The sequence below is a fragment of the Ornithorhynchus anatinus genome, chromosome 12 (assembly GCF_004115215.2).
Source record: "Ornithorhynchus anatinus isolate Pmale09 chromosome 12, mOrnAna1.pri.v4, whole genome shotgun sequence".
Taxonomy (NCBI): Eukaryota; Metazoa; Chordata; class Mammalia; order Monotremata; family Ornithorhynchidae; genus Ornithorhynchus; species Ornithorhynchus anatinus.
In genome coordinates, this window is record NC_041739.1 from 18,996,005 (window position 1) to 19,011,338 (window position 15,334).

Genomic DNA, 15,334 nt, shown 5'->3' on the forward strand with positions numbered 1-15,334 from the left:
AAGGAGAGCTTCATTTCTTCCAGGCTGGAGTCTAGAGGTGGGGGCCAAGGCATACAGGACAAGGAAAAGGGACTGGAATGGTGAAACAGTAATTGAAATGCAGGAAAGGCATATAAGGTTGGGTGCTTTTTTCAAGCCTCTGTATTTTTATACATTAAGGGCAGTTAATGACAATAATGACAATGTCAGTGAGGTACTGAGCTGTGCCTGGGGCATTGGAGCCATCCCGTCTATTGATCTGGCCTACAGTGCAGTATTTGCAGGTTCACTGGGCCACATTCAGAGAACGTGCTGACATTTTTGGAATGGCCAGGGTATTTCTCATTGATCTATACACTTTGGTCAATCCAATTAAATGCTGAGCATCTGATGAAATTTGATGGAAAGAAAACAATCTAAACCTGACAGACTTTATGGAGAAAACCAGATTTATTTAATGGCTTCTAGAATAATTTTATAAACTATAAACTACCCAGTTAGGGTAGACAAAGATGAATTCTATCAAAACCAAACCTGAGTCTCTGTGGAAAATATCCAGGAGCCACTACATGCTGGTGACTGTTCTCTCAAGACACATGCCTAAGAAGACATGCAGGCGACCGAAAATCTCTTGGCAAAAATCAGTGTAGGGCTATGGACTGACAACAAACCTGTAGGAAAACAAGGATTTGTAACAGTCCATACCAGAAAACCAAAACACATAACCTGACTTTCACCAAAAATCTGGAAGTCTACCCAGTCATAGTCCTGTCTAGCCCTCTCTGTGACAGTGAGACCTGGATTTACCACAGAAGGCCATCTATCTTCTTGAGCTGTTTCATGGGAAATAGTGTGGCCTAAGAGTAAAGGCCTGCAGGTCAGGGGACCTAGATTCTAATCCAAGCTCTGCCACTTTCCTGTTAAATGATCTTGGGCAAATCCCAACTTCCCTGTGCCTGATCTACAAAATGGAGATTAAAAAACTGTTCTCCCTCCCCCTTGGACTGTGAGTCCCATGTGGAACCAGCACTAGTTCTAACCTGATTATCTTATAACTACACCGTCACTTAGTCCGATGTTTGGCACAGAGTAAGCAACTAACAATAATAACAAAAAAATTGTGGCATTCGTTATGTACTTAGTGTACTATACTAAGCACTGGGAAGATACAAGATCAGTTTATTTATTGATCACTTACTGTGTGCAGAGCACTGTACTAAGCACTTGAGAAAGTAGAATCAAAAGAGTTCTAAGATGCAATTCCTGCCCACAAGGAGATTACAGTCTACAAGATAATGAGGTTGGACAAAACCTATAGTAGGATTGACCAAAAGGTATCCAAGAAGATTCCTCTTTCAAAAGTCTGATTCAAAAAAAAGATTTACAATCTTAACTCCCTGTTGTGGCCTTCCTCCCCAACCCAAATCAAAAATATTTCAGTAGACGTATCCATCCTTAATGCAAAGAAAAGTATAAGCCACCAATTAAGGGTTGATAGTGTGTTTGAGGGAATTCTGATTTCATTTCACTTCTTCCCTGAGGAGATTTTCGTCAGCATATAGGAGGGAAAATGGAAAACTGCAACATACGGTTAGTCTGTGGATATGTAAAGACTAAGGAATGTCTATTAAGACAGCGTGGAAAGCTTCCAGACTGGATACCATTTAGCATGCCAGTGGCTGGGTATACTCCCCAAAGTTGCAACCTTTGACACTAGAGTGACTTGCCAAAGGAAGCGGAGTAGAGATCTCCCATAAAGGCAGGGAGAGTAACTTTCCCAATACATGAGGCGGTTGTACCACCCCTGCCCTACTCACACCTCCAGCTGCCCCTCCCTGTGGCAGTGACAGTGTGGCAGTGACAGTTGGTACTTTATGGAATTTTTATCAGAGAAACGACTCTGATCTCGCAATCGCATGAGAGGGTTCCGTGACCTTGGTGTAGAAATGAACAGACTCAAGAGAGTGAGCCGGGAGAGCAGGAAAGGGCGGGAAGTGGCTGCTGCCCATTCACTACAGTGGGGTATGAGTGACGAACAGCCCCGAATCATTCCCAAACCTGGTACCTATATCTGCCAGCATTTCCGCTTTCCACTCGACCGCAAGTCTTCCAGCGCACACGCAAAATCCTACCCAATCCCCTTTCGTTATCCATTCTCCAGGCTCCAATTAGAACCAGTTCTTAGGAATGATCCATATAAGGTAATGTAATGGACACATTGCTACCCAAACTTAACTGATTGATCTACCACAGGAAGGAGTTTAAACAGAGACAGGTTGTCTAGTACAATATTGGAAGGAGCTAGAATGGAGACAGGATGGTCAATCGTCTAGTACAGTACCCAGATGCAGGGCCCTATGCAGGTTAAATGTTTCCCTTCCATTCTCCACCCCAGTAGTTCCAAACACTGAAGCTGGGGAAGCATTTCATTAAGTCTCAGCTTAATGTCGAGATTGACCATCTTTTTCACCAACAAACCTGTTCAGAGCATTGAAAGGCCTAAATATTCTTCCTACAACTAAACTGAGCAAGCAGACCAAGCATCAAGATCACCAACAGGGAATGGGTTGTTCTTGGCCTGAGTTGGCGGTGACCGTGGTCTGTGTGAGCCCAGCAGCACTACCAGCTGCATTGCAAAAAAAACCCACCAGTTGCACTGCAAAAGTCCCACGGCAGCACTCCTTGATCCACAGCAGCAGCATGGCCTGATGGAAACAACACAGGCGTCTAATCCCAGCCCTGCCACTCACCTGCTGTGTGACCTTGGGCAAGTCACTTAACTTTCCTGTGACTCACTTTCCTCATCTGCATGACAGAGGTTGAATATCTGTTCTCCCTCCTCCTTAGACTCTATATCCAATATGGGACTCTGATCCATATGAATTTATCACAGAGCTTGGGACCTAATAAGTGCTGAACAAATACCACTATTATTATTATTACTACCTAAGGATAGGGAAAAGGATGGAAAGAGATTGCTAGACTAATTAAGTCATTGGCCAAGGTCAAGGGATAGAATGGAAAATTGAAGAGGTAAAAAAGTTGTGGCAAGAAAGGAGAGGGCTCGATTTTGAGAAACTGCATGGTGTTCCTCTACTTGGGTGAAGTCACACCCATCTCTTTGATGTCTGATTTTTAGATCACACTGTAAATTTCCCTCTAGGCTAAAAACTCATTAGGGGAAGGGAACATGTCTACCAAATCTATTATATGGTACTCTCCCAAGTGCTTAGTTACAGTGTTCTGCACACAGTAAGCACTCAATAAATATGATTGATTGAGAACCATAAGCTCAAATCAGGGCATCTACTAGATTAATAATATTTCTCAACCGTTCTCCCTTCAGATGGATTAGGAGCATGTAATCAAGAACTGTCCATTAACACTTCTCAAATTTTTTGCAATAAATGTCAGGATGTGTACCTGGCTCTGGGATGGGACTGACCTTGGATTGTGCAGTACCTTTTCATAATTAGGACAGCAGCCATGATTTAAACAGAGTTGTCTTACTAGGGAAAGAAGGCCTCTGGATAGAATCATATCTGTGTATTCAATGGTGTCCAAATGAGACAGAGTTGCACTAAGAAACCAGTGCACTCTATTCTATTAGTTCTGGAAAACCTGCAGACCCCAAGTCCGCAAGGTTAGCCCCAAACCAAACCCAGGCGGTTTCAGGTCAACCACAACAGCACCAAGTCAAACCTTCATATTAATCAATCAGTGGTATTTATTGAGCACTTAATGTGTACAGAACACTGTACTAAGGACTTGGGGGAATACACTACAGAGCAGATGGACATGTTCCCTGATCACAGCGATTTTACAATCATATAATGATAATGTTGGTATTTGTTAAGCGCTATGTGCAGAGCACTGTTCTAAGCACTGGGGTAGATTTAGGGTAATCAGGTTGTCCCACGTGGGAGTCACAGTTAATCCCCATTTTACAGATGAGGTCACTGAGACACAGAGAAGTGAAGTAACTTGCCCACAGTCACACAGCTGACAAGTGGCAGAGCTGGGATTCGAACCCATGACCTCAGACTCCCAAGCCCGGGCTCTTTCCACTGAGCCACGCTGATATGCTACTGCCCACTACTCTCCCTACTTTGAAAGCACCCCTAAAAATCACATTTCCTCCTAGAGGCCTTCTCAGAGTAAGCCCTTTACTTCCTCTATCCACCCTCCCCCCGTGTCAACTTGGGTGTATATATATATGTTCTATTTATTTTATTAATTATGTGTATATCTCTATAATTCTATCTATACTGATGCTATAGATGCCTGTTTACTTGTTTTGATGTCTTTCTTGACCACCCACCCGCTTCTAGACTGTGAGCCCATTGTGGGCAGGGATTGTCTCTATTTGTTGCTGAGCTGTACTTTCCAAGCACTTAGTATGGTGCTCTGCACACAGTAAGTGCTCAATAAATATGATTGAATAAATGAACTATCTAACTGTGAACCCCTTAAGCACTATGATATACAACCCAGCCCCACAGTACTTATGTTTATATCCTCATATTTTTCTATTTCTCTTTTACCTAATTTATTTTAACATCCATCTCCCTGTGCAGACTGTAAGCTCTTTGTAGGAATCATATCCACCAACTCTGCTGTATTGACCATTCCCAGGCATTTAGTACAGTGCTCTGCATGCAGTAAGGTCTCAGTAATCACCATCGATTGATTCTTAAGTATAACATTTAAAATAAGTGGGAGGAAAAATAGTAACCATACCCAAGATCAAGGAGGAGCTGCAAAAGAATCCTTCTACAGCTTTGAGGTGATGTGGACAGGTCTCAGGGTGGGAAAAAAAACAGCTTCCCAAACTATCTCTTTGTTAATAGCTTTAGTTACCCACATACGTTGTCAATTCAAGCGAACCATGCAAGCTGTGCCAACAAATAGATCCTTAAAGTTATGTTCTGGAAAATTAAAAACTTAAATAAAAATTAAAGTTATAGTCCATAGGAGGAACACTGTACTTCTTTCTGGTCACTCATCCAACTCTAGACACCTCATTGCTTTGGCATTTCTTAAGTGTGGTAAGCGTCTTTCAATCAGTCAACAAATACAGCACTTGCAAATGCCTAGCATTAGTGAAAATTAGAGACCTGTAAAACTTGTGGGTTAAAAACTTTTCCATCTAGAACACTGAGTTACGCCCCCATTGCTACGATGGCAATACCAGGATGCAGTCCACTCCAGCATACGAACAAATGAAAACTTCAGGGTGTTCTATTATAACAGTGAAATAGATAGAAATGAAATGAAATAGATATAACAGATACACAGAAAACACTTGACAGATGCCATAATTTAGAAAAAGGTTGGGTTCTTGAAGCACTTCATGTTTAGTAATATCAAATCGTAGTAACTAAAAAAATATGACAATGGGTTCGGGGAAAGCATTCAAAAATACCATCATGATGGATATTTTGTGCTACAAATTTCTATTTGTCCAGCACTCACAGAATGCTTTATACCCTTGCTACTCAATGTTACGTTAAATACTACAGTACAAAATAACCCAAAAAACCCACTCAATAGTGTATGGTACCAGACAAAAACACTGAGGCAGACGTAGGAGAGAATATCTGCATCATGCTTTGATTGACACCATGCCCACCTGCAAAACCATTTTTTCCTACACAGAATCTGCTTAATTCAAATCTGTGAATCATATTAGACTTGGATGAACTTGTACTGTGGAAAAAACACACCCTAATTCTTCTATTTTCTTAAATCCAAATCATGCAATGAAAACATGGCTTCTAGCAGAAGGGCTAGGAGGTGTATAGAAAAGAGGACCATTCCATATTAAGAGAGAAGAATAATTAAAGGTCTGGACAGAAAGGAGAGAGAAACAATTGATAATCCTGAGACAAATGGGGAATTATTCACATGTGTGTTTCCATCCTTCATGATTAAACCAGACATTCTAGCTGGTGCTTATTCTCAGACTAGGTCAGTTCACCTGAATGTAAAGAAGAATGCTAGGCTAACAGTGCTATCCTCACCACATCCGCATCTCATCCACTGATGGGCTTCCATTGTCATTTACTGTGTTTCTGAAGCCAGCATCAGGCACTGTTGTCCTTCTGCCTCTTAGACCCATAGTCGCTAGAGTGATTATCCCCTCTTTGTCAGCTGGGGCTCAGCTCCACAGCACTCTTTCCTGTCCTCTGCCTCTAGCTCCTCTCCCTTACAAAGTCTTCAATCCCACCACATATAACAGTAACAGCACACTATATTGAATTTTTTTAAAAATTGGAACTGGAAATTTTACCACTTCTAAGCAACTCTGTATTTCTCTGGCTTCCAATAATGGTCAAATAGGTCAATAGTTAAAGAATGGATAAGTGAATAGGTTCCCCCAGATCTGATTCTCACAGAGTAAACTTGTCAGCAGGGAGCCAGCAGTATGTTCATGAAAGCAGTTTTAAGTGCAGCTTCTCATTGTAAAATATATATATATATATATATATATATAGGATGATGCCAGAGGACACTCCTAGAATATTGTGATTTTTTTTAACATGGATAATTACCTCTAGCTTCAATTAAACCAAATAAGACAAATAATAATTCAGGACCACACAAATACTACTTAGAGTTAGCAACACATACTGACCATGCTGGGGATAACATCACAGACCTAATGATAATGCCCAAGGACAAATGCAATTAGTGTGAAAATGCCTTTCACCAGAACAATTGTTACACTGATAGATTATGGACTAAGGTGAAAAAGCAGAGTATATTCTTACCTGAGGGTACTCTGAATCCCCAGCCGTGAAAGAGAGATCCTACAGGAGCCCAAGTTCTGAGATGTGGGATCTGCTCATCAGCTCATGCCCTACACCTGTTTTCCTTTGGTCCTATTATCCAGATTCTGCTTTCCCTGATTGGTAGATTAGACACACACTACCCTCTGGGGCTGCAACATGGTCCCACTTTTGTGGCTTTCAGCAGTCTGAGTAATGAAAATGTGGATTTTCAGTTTGACTGTCCATCTGTCATGCTTCAAAATAACGTGCCCTGGTTTGAAATGGGACTTTAAATCCAGCTCAATCACCGAGTCACACATGATTGGGTTGGAAGTCACCTCCTGAGTACCTGCTTCCCCTATAATTTTGAGTATCATCCACAGCTGCAGCAATAGTAGCACTAGAAATTTATTGAGCTGCCACACGGTAGACCTGCTTATGCCTTGGATTATTTAGATCAACTTTTCAAGCTAATAGTCTTCCTGGCCACCTGATGACTCTCACTCCTTCTGGTGCTGGCACTGTTTCCCAGCTCCCTCAAATCACTACTCCCGTCAAGCCTCCTTTCCACAATATGCCCCTAATTCTGTAGTTTCTCCTTCTCATGCTGTTGGGCTCCAAATTCTTTAAGTGTCTCCAAGTCACAAGACTGCAACAATGAACTATCCACAGGATATTCAATGAGAGGTGGCCTAGCAGGCTTATTAGGGAAGAAGGCTGATAGTTGTTCCAGGCATTTCCCAAACACTCACAACATAGCCAGAGAATATAGTTTAGTACATAGGAGGAGAAGGCATTTCCCAGTTATCAAAAACAGATTCAACCTACCTACTCCTTGATAGAGGGACTTTGATGTTCCCACAATCATTATCAATACACAAACTGGTTATGAGCACATACACTCATAAGTCAAAATACACGGCAAAACATTTATCAGGGTTACTGATACGTGCCTAGACAGAGGCAGCTATTCTCCCCTTGCCTGAGTTGAAAGGGCCTCCCCCCGAAGCTCCCTGATTAGTTCTTATTCTAAGAGGATTCTGGGAAATGTAGTGCCAAATTAGTGGTTCTGAGAAATATTTTTCCTACTTCTCTCCTATCAGCTGACCCAAGTGGTGAAGCAGCATAGTCTGAGAAGCACTGTGGCCTTTAGAAGCAATGTTGACTCACAGATTAGGACTCAGAGATCATAGGTTCTAAATTGAAAAGCAGTGTGGCTTAGTGGATAAAGCACGGGTTTGGGAGTCAGAAGACCTGAGTTCTAATCACAGCTCTACACATGTCTGCTGTGTAACTTCGGGAAAGTCACTTAACTTCTCTGGGCCTCAGTTACCTTCTCTATTAAATGGGGATTAAGAGTGTGAGCCGCATGCAGGACAGGGATTGAGTTCAATCTGATGGCCGCACGCTCCGCTCCTCTGCCGCCCACCTCCTCACCGTCCCTCGGTCTCGCCTATCCCGCCGTCGACCCCTGGGCCATGTCCTCCCGCGATCCTGGAACGCCCTCCCTCCTCACCTCCGCCAAACTGATTCCCTTCCCCTCTTCAAAACCCTACTTAAAACTCACCTCCTCCAAGAGGCCTTCCCAGACTGAGCTCCTCTTCTCCCTCTACTCCCTCTACCACCCCCCCTTCACCTCTCCCCAGCTAAACCCTCTTTGCCCCGTTTCCCTCTGCTCCTCCCCCTCTCCCTTCCCATCCCCTCAGCACTGTACTCGTCCGCTCAAGTGTATATATTTCCATTACCCTATTTATTTTGTTAATGAAATGTACATCGCCTTGATTCTATTTAGTTGCCATTGTTTTTACGAGATGTTCTTCCCCTTGACTCTATTTATTGCCATTGTTCTTGTCTGTCCGTCTCCCCCGATTAGACCGTAAGCCCGTCAAATGGCAGGGACTGTCTCTATCTGTTGCCGACTTGTTCATTCCAAGCGCTTAGTACAGTGCTCTGCACATAGTAAGCACTCAATAAATACTATTGAATGAATGAATGAATGAATGTATCTACCCCAGTACTTAAAACAGAGCTTGGCACATAGTAAGCACTAAACAAGTACCATAATTATTCATTATTATTACAGTCCCTGCTACATGGTAAGTGCTTTACAAATGCCACTTGTTTAACTGCCAATAGGCTTCTTGAATGAGTTGCACACCTCGTTTTTTGATCAGTTTTCCCATTGCCAGTAATTTCCTTTAACAAAGGTCAATGCTAATCAAGCAGATTAAGATTGAAGTATTCTGAGGGGCTTCAACATTTAATAAGAGAGGGCAAAATGGAATTCAGCTAAACAGAAAGATGTAAAAGACTAAGTAGTTCAGATGATTTCTCCCCTTCGCCTTATGGTTCTTTCCATCAGAACGCAAAGGCAACATGTCACTTTGGGAACACAAATCCATATAGACCCACTTCCTCGGAGAACTCATTCACTCTCATGACTTTAACATGTGGATGATTCCCAAATCTAAATCTCCAGTCCTGACCTCTCTCCTTCTCTTCAATCTCACAATTCCCCTCACTCTTCAGAACATTTCTACTTGGATGTTCCACCGACACCTCAAACTTAACATGTCCCAAACAGAACCCCTTATCTTCCCACTCAAACCCTGTCCTCCCATCTTTCCCATCACTGTAGACAATACCACTATCTTCCCTATCTCACAAACTTATAACTTTGGTGTTGCCCTCGACTCATCTCTTATTCAACCCACATATTTAGTCTATCATCAAATGCTGTCAGTCCTACCTTCACATTGCTAAAAATCTACCCTTTCCTCTCTGACCAAACTGCTACCATGCTAATCCAAGCTCTTATCTTAACCCATCTCGACTACTGTATCTGCCTCCTCGCTGACCATCCCGCCTCCTGTCTCTCCCCACTTCAGTCCATATTTCACTTTGCTTTATGGATCATTTTTCTAAAAAAAGTTCAATCAGTGTCTTCCCACTCCATCAGTGGTAGCCTACCTACTACGTCTACATAGTAATTATAATAATTATGGTATTTGTCAAGCACTTACTATGTGCCAAGCACTTTTCTAAGCACTGGGGTAGATATAAGGTAATCAGGTTGTCCCACATGGGGCTTACAGTTTTAATCCCTATTTTACAGATGAGATAACTGAGGCACAGAGAAGTTAAGTGCCTTGCCCAAGGTCACACAGCTGGCAAGTGGTGGCGCCGGGATTAGAACCCACGTCCTCTGACTCCCAAGCCCGTGCCCTTTCCACTAAGCCAACGTTCTGACTTTAAAGCAGTCAATCAGCTTACCCCCTCTTACCTTTCTTCACTCATCTCCTAATATGGCCCAGCCCATACACTTTGCTCCTCTAGAGCCAGTTACCCACTGTGCCCTGATCTCATCTATCTCCCTGCTGACCCTTTTCCCACATCCTCCCCCTATCCTAAAACTTCCTTCCCACTTCATATATGCCAGTCCACCACTCTTTTCACATTCAAAGCATTATTAAGGTCATATATCTTCCAAGAGTCCTTGCCCTTTTAAACCCATTTATCCCCAGTTCCCTCCCCCTTCTGCAACACCTAAGTGCTTGGATCTGTGACTTTTGACCATTTGATATTCACCCTACCCTCCATCCCACAGCACTTATATACATACCTATAAATTATATATTGTAAATTATTTCTTTTAATGTCTGACTCCCTCTAGGCTATAAGTTCATTATTACTGTGGGCAGGGAATGTGCCTACCAACTTTGTAGAATTGTACCCTCCCAAATGCTTAGTACAGTGCTTGGTATTCAGAAAGCACTCAATAAATACCATTAATTGATTGATTGAAATATCATTTTCCTTAACATCTATAGATTCCATCTAGACTAGAGATACTTAAATACCTCACATATAGAACTTTTTTGAACTGAACTTTTATTGAAAAATCCTTCTCAGAGGAAACCTGGATAAAAAGAAACCTGGATAAAAAGCTCACCCAAGGACTCTAAGATGGCTAAGTAAAATGGACCTCCCCCTGAGTCTGACTGCCAGATAAGAGGCTGGGATGGGTGTATCAGCCATTAGCCAGGCAAATCTTGGCCAATTTTCAGGAATCCACACTTGTGAGAACTGTCACAGATCATTTGCTCACTGCAAATGTGTCTACACTCAAGCTTCTCCTGATAGGGAGGGGAAACTTGGTCTTGCTCTGAAATACTGAAGGCCTTTATTGGATGAAGTAATCTATCAGTCAGCCAGTCAGTGTCAGTCAGTCTACAGGTATTATTAAATGTCCACAGGAAGCAGAGCACCAAAATGAAAAGTTAGGCAAATATTTGGCACTGAAAAACATTTCAACTTAAAGACTCCATTTCAGGTATTCTCTAAAATTAGCACAGTGTTAAAAATGCATGACAACTGGCTAATTCAAGATTCCAAAGCATCTATTTTCCTCTGGTGCTTTGGTTGGGGAAAAAAAATCTCCTGCATCTTTTGCATGTACTTGATAATTTGAGATTATGAAACAGCTTTGAGCCAAAACTAGAGAAATTCTGAGAACCTCCAAATAATATATTCCCGAAATTTGTAATTTGTAGTGATGATAAAAGCCTTAGGTTTTCACTGACTAAAATGAAAACATATGATTTGGAAACTGCTTCCAGTTTGGGCATTCTACCTAATATATTTTCAGAGCATACAAATAAACAATGGGGCATGATTATGACATGATTTGTTTTTTACATCATTTCCCAGCAAATTCAATGCTAGCATTTTAGAAACAGTACACAGTGACCAAATGAGAACTTTGATATGCTAGAAATGGTAATGACGAAGTACATTTAGCACCAATCCGGCTAGGTCCAAGTTGTTTAAAATCTAGTGACAGCTGCAATCTGGGTTTGTACCTGTATTCATGATTATAACATCTATTAAGTACTTACTGTACTGAACTTGAGTGTCTTCCCATTTCCCACCATACTTAAGGTGGGCTCCATCAAAGGTCCTGCCTTTGGTCTGGGTGGCAGGATAGCAGTAGCAGTGATAATTCAATCGATCAATTAGCCATCTTTATTGAGCACTTACTGTGTGCAGAACATTGTACTAAGTGCATGCATAGTGGACAGACCACAGGCCTGGGAGTCAGGTCATGGATTCTAACCCACCTCCACCACTTGTCTGTTGTGTGACCTTGGGAAAGTCACTTCACTTCTCTGTGCCTCAGTTACCTCATCTGACTGAGCGTGTGAGTCCCACAGGGGACAGGGGCAGTGACCAAACCAATTTCCTTGGATCCACTCCAGCACTTAATACAGTGCCTGGCACATAGTAAGCAGTTACCAAATACCATAATTATTATTATCATCATTATCATTATTATTACAATATAACAATATAAAAGACACATTTCCTGACCACGGCAAGCTTACAGTCTAGAGGGGGAGACATACGTTAATATAAATAAATAAATTATGGATATGTACATAAGTGCTGTGGGTCAAATGGGGGTTGGATGAATTCAGGGAGCAAATCAGGGCAACACAGAAGGGAGTGGGAGGAAAGGAAATGAAGGCTTAATCAGGGAAGGTCTCTTGAAGGAGATGTGCCTTCAAGGTAGGGAGACTAACTGTATGTTACATATGAAGAAGGAGGGTACTCCAGGCCAGAGAAAGGACATGGATGAGAGGTAGACAGTGAGATAGACGAGATTGAGGTATAGCGAATAAATTGGTATTAGAGGAGTGAAATATGCAGGCTGGGTTGCATCAGGAAAGTAGTGAGGTGAGGTAGGAGGGGGCAAGAGAGATAGGAGGAGAACCAGGAGATGACAGGGTCAGTGAAGCAACTGAGGGGTAGAGGTGATGGAGTAGAGGCTAGTGGATTTGACAAAAAAGAGCTCATTTGTGACTTCCGAGAGGGTGGTTTCTGTGGAGTGAAAGGGACAGAGCCAGATTGGAGGGGGTCAAGGAGAGAATTCCCTCTTCATCAACTTTGCATTTGGATCTGTGACTTTGGGGCTTTTTATATTCCCCCACCCTCAGCCCCAAAACATTAATGTTTATGTATTATTATTGTGCCTTCGAGTCATTTCCGATTCATAGCGACTCCATGGATATACTTTCTCCAGAATGTCCTATCCTCTGCCATAATCCGCAACCTTTCTAATGGTTCTTCCGTTATCGTTGTTATGGCCTCTATCCATCTAGCTACTGGTCTGCCTCTTCCACGTTTTCCTTGGACTTTTCCTAGCATGAGTGTCTTCTCCAGAGAATTAGTCCTCCTGATTCTGTGTCCAAAATATGCTAATCTAAGTCAAGTCATTTGGCCTTTCAAAGACCACTTTGGTTTAATTTGCTCTAAAATCCATTTGTTTGTCTTTTGGGCAGTCCATGGTATTTGCAAACACTTATGTACCTAACTATAAATTATATATTATAATTTATTTATATTAATGTCTCTCTTCCCCCATAGACTGTCATGGATAGGGAACTCTTATGTTTTTATCTCCCAAGAGTTCTGTATACAGTAGGGGCTCAGTAAATAATTTCTCTGTGCCTCAGTTTCCTCAACTGTGAAATAGGGATACCTGTTCTCCCTCCTACATAGACTGTGAGGCCCATGCAGGACAGAGACTGTGACAGACATAATTAACGATTCCAGGGCTTAGAACAGTGTTTGACACATAGTAAGCGCTTAACAAATACCAAAAAACAATCACTGATGATGATGATAGCAGATGCGGGCAGCAGTGATAGCAAGAACAGCAGCAGAGCTGATTTTGGTGGCCTCAAGTGGTGCCACCAGTGAAAAAGAGCAAAAGGAAGAGCAGGATAAGGGAAGTACTTCTTTTTCTTCAGCAGCAATAACACCATCCCTTACTGTGGCTAACTTGGCACTTCCGGGTCACTGGTGGTTGTCTCCAGAAAAATTAGAAAGTCATCTCCCAGAAACTCCCATCCCCAACCGAGAAGCCAGTTCTGGCCAAGTCAGGTACTGCAGTGATTGACGCAGACTCTGGTGACAAATACAGCCATCTGAAGCCTGTGATCCCAAATCATTCCAAATCTTCCATTCTTTTCCCAAGGCTATTCATAGAAAATTTACTGTACTGATCTCAATTTGTATCCAATAAGCTCTTTAAGCACAGACTCCCAACAGTTGAATAATCCTTTCTCTGGTGTGAACAAGATCACAATTCCACTGTCCACATCTCCTAAGGGATTGAAGCCATCTTTCCTTTCTGTGAGCTGTGACTTCCCTCAAAAGGTAGGCTACAATGGCATATCAATCAATCATATTTATTGAGCACTTACTATATGCTCTGTTCTAAGCGCTTGGGAGAGTACAGTACAGCAAAATTAGCAGAAACTTTCCCTGCCCACATCCTAAGAGACATTTAGGCCTTTCATGTTGCAATTAATCATTGCTTACATGAAAGAGGGATATTGGTCCTAAAAAATAGGCTCTTTAGAAAATTTTATCATTTTCTGGCCTTTTTGTTTTTGGGTGATGAACTCTGGGATCTGTTAAAATTTTCCCCAGATCAATTTTTTATGGTATTTTTAAGTGTTTACTGTGTGCCAAGCACTGTTCTAAGCACTGGGGTAGATACAAGCTAATCAGGTCAGACACAGTTCCTGACCCACATAGGGCTTACAGCCAAGTAGAGGAAAGAACAGGTATTGACTCTCCATTTTATGGTTGAGGAAACTGAGGCCCAGAGCAGTTAACTGACTTGCACAAGCTCACACAGCAGGCAAGTGGCAGAGCTGGAATTAGAACCTTGGCCTTGTTACTACCAGACCCATGCTCTTTCCTCTAGGCCATAGTGCTTCCGCCTTCAGCCTAACTAATGCCAACTTCCTCTTCCCAGCTCTGTGCCAAGCAACAACCATGCCTCCCCACTGAAGGAGTCAAGACTGAGGCTAGGGCAGTGAGGGGCAACCAGGAGGAAGGTACCTGGGGTCCCTCCAGAGCTAACTAGTCCACAGCTTACCGCCTCTTGAAGGAAGGTATGCTGAAGGCAGTTCAGGGTTATGTTGGGGTCTGAGCATGGTGAACATAACACGTCTGTGTTCCCTGAGGTCCAGCCCTTTCAGCCCAACCTAGCCTGGGATGGTTTCCAAGCCAGTCAGAGCTGATCAGAGGCAGTGACCCAGTGGGCTCATTTCCCATGTTATACATTTAGATCATGATGCTTACTATCCAAAAATAATTTACCCTCTGTCAATTTCTACATCTACAGATGTTCACAGCTTAACACGTTATGTTAAAATATTTAGAAACATTTTAAATTAGACCTTAATTTGTATAGCTGTCAATTATTCATGGCTTATTACCATCAAATAATATTCACTGAGCAGTCCAGGGGCATGCCATGGAATGGTGGATCATGGAGGAGTAGGGAGTAGGATATGGTCGGTGATCTTCAGGAATTTCAGATAATCATTGTCCCTACTTTCCACATTTCCACTGATTTAATTGAATAAAATGAAAGTTTTTAATAGGCAGGATGCCTTGTGGAAAGAATTTGGGCCTGAGAGTCAGAGGATCCGAGTTCTAACTCTCACTCTACCCCTTGTCTGCAGTGTGACCTTGGGCAAATTGCTAAACTCCTCTGTATCTCA

General features: G+C 42.3%; 1 protein-coding gene across 1 annotated transcript in view; it reads right to left on the reverse strand.

The window, feature by feature from the left end:
* RBM46 (RNA binding motif protein 46) overlaps nucleotides 1–15,334 on the reverse strand; it is a 124,273-nt gene that overhangs the window by 38,849 nt on the left and 70,090 nt on the right. The gene's annotated exons all lie outside the window — the stretch shown is intronic.